Source organism: Mastomys coucha, unplaced genomic scaffold, assembly GCF_008632895.1.
Source record: "Mastomys coucha isolate ucsf_1 unplaced genomic scaffold, UCSF_Mcou_1 pScaffold22, whole genome shotgun sequence".
NCBI lineage: Eukaryota > Metazoa > Chordata > Mammalia > Rodentia > Muridae > Mastomys > Mastomys coucha.
Genome location: NW_022196905.1, coordinates 127350437 through 127354952, shown reverse-complemented (window position 1 = coordinate 127354952; position 4516 = coordinate 127350437).

The window sequence follows — 4516 nt, the reverse complement described above, 5'->3', positions numbered from 1 at the left end:
TGGGTTGTTTCCAGGTTCTAGCTATTATAAATAAGGCTGCTATGAACATGGTGGAGCATGTGTCCTTCGTCAATCACTTCTATTTATTTATTTATTTATTTATTTATTTATTTATTTATTCATTTATTTATATAGGGTATCTTATAGAATCTGGAGTTGACCAACTGACTAGACTGGCTGGCTAACAAGCTCCAGATATCAACTTAACTTGGCCTCCACAGTGTTAGGATTATAGGACCACACACAGTGTGTGTGTGTGTGTGTGTGTGTGCACGCGCTGTGGTATGTTTTAAGATTTATTTATCCTTATTTATATGTGTGAATATTTTGCTTGTACAATGTCTGTGCACCATATGTGTTCACATGAACAATGTCCACAGAGGCCAGAAGAGGGTGATAGATTTTGTGGAACTGGAATCAGAGACAGTTGTTAGCCTCTGTATGAATGCTGGGAATCTAAATCCAACCCAAGTCCTCTGGAAGAGCAGCCAGTGCTCTTAACTGCTGAGGCATCTAGCTCCAACACAATTTGTTTTTTCTGTGGGTATCAAGGATCCAAACTGAGGTCCTCATGCTTGCTTGCTAAGCACTTTACTGACTAAACCGTCTCCCTTGCACTTATTATGCCCACTTAACAGATGAGTTGGCATAACCAGGGCAGTCATTTCTACATGCTGGAGTCAGGAGAAAACTCAAATAACCTGAGCTTGCAGCCTGTAGACTTGGCCTTCTGCCACCACAGACGTGAAATAAATGGATATCACTGAGTGAATAGATTGCTTCAATAGGCACTTGAGCCCAGTTCTTTGGAGGAAAGATCATAGAGAGTGCCTATAGTATGTAGTTATAGACACAAATGAATTCCTCTTGGGTGCTGATAGACATCTGTATCTAGACCTTAAGAGTGTCTGACAGTCTTATAGATGCTCAGAAACACTGAAGGGGGGTGGTATATGTAAGGATGGGAGAAGAAGAATGGGGTGGGAATGAAAGAGGAGAGGGTTTCAAAAGGATCCAAATTCTACCACAGGTGCAATCTTCCATTTCTTTTTGACTACTATGGTTTGGATCTGGAATGTTCTACTGATGTCCATGCTGAAAGGTAGAGTGACCTGTCATTGAGGATGTTTGGTTGGCTTATCATGCATCATGGTGAGAAGAGGAGACTCTAACCTCTCTTATATTTTGTTTCTTCTTTTTTAATACTGTATCTGTGAGGTGGTTTGAACATGCTTAGCCCAGGGAGTTGAGGTATTAGAAGGTGTAGCCTTGTTGGAGTAGGTGTGGCCTTGTTGAAGGAAGTGTGTCACTGTTGGGGTGGGCTTTGAGACTCTCCTCCTAGCTTCCCAAGAATGCCAGTCTTCTCCTGACTGACATAGGATCAAGATGTAGAACTCTTGGCTCCTTGTCCAGCATTTTGTCTGCCTCCATGCTGCCATGCTTCCTGCCATGCTGATAAGGGACTGAACCTCTGAACCTGTAAGCCAACCTCAATTAAATGTTATCTTGGTCATGATGTCTCTTCTCAGCAATGGAAATTCTAACTAAGAAAATCTGTTACATAAAATTTCCTAAGGAGACATGAATATAAATTCACTCTTTCCAGAGAGGGCACTGATAGCAGAATGGCATGGTGATTCCCCTAAAGTCCAACTGGAGAGATGATTCAGTGGCTAAGCGCTCTTCTAGAAGACAAAAGTTTGGTTTCCATCACCTATGTTGGTGGCTTAAAAACCTCTTGTAATGCCATTTCAGAGAGACCACACACACACACACACACACACACACACACACACACACACAGAGAGAGAGAGAGAGAGAGAGAGAGAGAGAGAGAGAGAGAGAGAGAGAGAGATCTTTTTAAAAGCTCAACTTGAAGCATTAGTTTACATGTCTTAACTTACAAAATTCCAGATAAGAATTATGTACAGAAGTATTGGTGACCTCCATGTGGCTGCATCACCATAAAGCTCCACCCCACCATGGATGATGACTTTATTGAAGGAGCACCATGGGTGCCCTGTTTCAGTTCACTTTTCACTTTCTAGACACTCAAGCATTTCCCCAGATAATTTTCAACTGGAAGAGGTCATCATGAAGTGATGGGCCAGAATCTGAGTTGGTACTCCTGTGCTCCTTCTCCCTCCTTCTGCTAGTGAGTGTTCATCACTATTGTTATAGACTTAGGGTCTTAATTAGAGTTTTATTGCTGTGAAGAGACACCATGACCAAGGCAACCTTTTATAAAGGCAAACAGTTAATTGTGCCTGGCTTATAGTTTGAGAGCTTCAGTCCACTATCGTCATGTGGGAAGCATGGCAGCATCCAGGCATACGTGGTACTGGAGGAGCCAAGAGTTGTACATCTTGATCTGAAGGCAGCTGGGAGCAAACTGTCTTCAGCAGGCAGCCAGGAAAGGGGTTTAATTCCACACGGGGCAGAGCTTGAGCATAGAGATCTCAAGGCCCACCCTCACAGTGACACATTTCCTCCAACAAGGCCACACCTACTCCCACAAAGTCACACCTCCTAGCACTGCCACTTCCCTTGGGCCAAGCTTATTCAAACCACCACACTTAGCTACCTCTGTATCTTAGTTGCCATCCTTACCTACTCACAGTCATCTCTATTCCAAGATGACAGTGTCACGTCATGAGGGGAAATGTCCCTCTATAAGAATATCAAACACAGGGCCTTGTGAATGCTAAGAAAGCAGTGTACTGGTGAATGGAACCCACAATCTTTAGCCTGTCTTGTGTTTAAGTCTGGAGAGGGGCATCTTTTATAGTGGGTAAGAGGCTTGGTTTGTAAGACCTTCAAAGGGCAGTGCATCAGGCTCACCAGCTCATCTATTTCTCAAGAATAGAAGTAGGCACATGGTCAACAACTGTGGCAGGAGGGTAGGGTCTGAGAAAACTGCATGAACTTTGAATACAGTCAGCAATTGGTTACTGCCATAACATGAATGCTACTACTTCATGAATGGGCTACTGTTCACACTGCACAGCATATCTCTTCAGGCCATTCAAGGGAGAAATTTGAGTGGAAGGAATGGGGGGCTTGAAGAAAACATATTATATGTATGTATGAAATTCTTACTCTCAAACTATACATCTTCAAAAAGATAAATGTGAGAAGGAAGCCAGTTGACAGGAAAACTCTGGAAGAGCATCCCTTTTGGGGCTTCATACTGCATGAGGGAATGCTCAGAAAAGCCAGCACTATACAAACAAAGGAGAGGCACTTATTATGTAGATGTCCTATCAAGGCCTAGAACCTATGAGGAAATACATGACTTTCCCAGAACCAGTGAATACATCTCTTTCCCTTACCTTCCATTTTAAGGAGTGCCTTTTCTTTTATAATAAACTGTATCCACACCATTTTATTAATTTAAAAAATTAAGGTTCACTGCTCTCTCTAGCTCCTCAATATCTTCCCCACATCTTCCTCAATTTCATGTCATCTTTTACTTTAAAAAAATGCCTACTGAGTCCAATTAGTATTGCTAATATTCACATGTATATAGCCCCATACACAAGAGATAGTCAACTTAGGGAAGGGTACACACCCCTAAAGAAAACTAACTCTATCTCTTCTAACAGTCACCAACTGTCAATAGTTCCTTGGATAGTAATGGCTTGTGCAATTATGGCTTGTAAGCTGTTACACCCTCCCACCCCCACTGGAATGTTGACTGGCTTGATGTTGTGCAGTTTTTGTGGTGACAACTACAGCTGCTGAGGGTTTGTGAGTACAATAGTCTTGTCCTGTTCAGTCTATTATATTGATTTCTAACAATACATCCCTGGTACAAATCCCTTTAACAAGAGAAGCCAGAGGCTTCAGCAGGTGAATTCAGGGTGCTTCAGCAGGTGTCCCCAGATTCATATCCATATCCATAGCATCCCACACAGAAGAAGAGTCCTACTCTACTGTCCTCTCAGCACCAATAGAGTTTGACTATCCAATAACCTACAGAGACGTTAGTAGGAAGTAAAAAGTGTCATTGTTGAAGTATAAACCCCTTTAAATGTTGAGATCAAATGGAAAGTTTCCACCAAAAACCACATAATTAAACACATAGACATGCCTAACTTTGATTTACGAATACTTCTGCACTTTCAAATTATTGCCACAGAGATCAGGGCCTGAGAAAATTAAAAACCATTACGCTTCAAAAGGATACATGATTTTTCACATTTCTAAGTGGGATTTCCTGGTGTGCAGAATTTTGTGTTGTCCCGCTTCCTGGTCAACTTTGTAGTGATAGTCAGGGGTAGATGAGTGCTGATTGGCAAACAACCTCAGGTTGAGAATTCCTGCAGGCTGAGCATGATGGGAACACAGAACTACTCAGTGAGACCTATGTTTTCCTACTGCTTCAGTTAACTAGAGGGCAACTGATGTGGTTTGTGCTTGGATTGCTTCTCAAAGATAAATAGTGCTTGGTTAAACTAATGTCATTTCTTCCCATTGCTTGTGTGTGTGTGTGTGTGTGTGTGTGTGTGTGTGT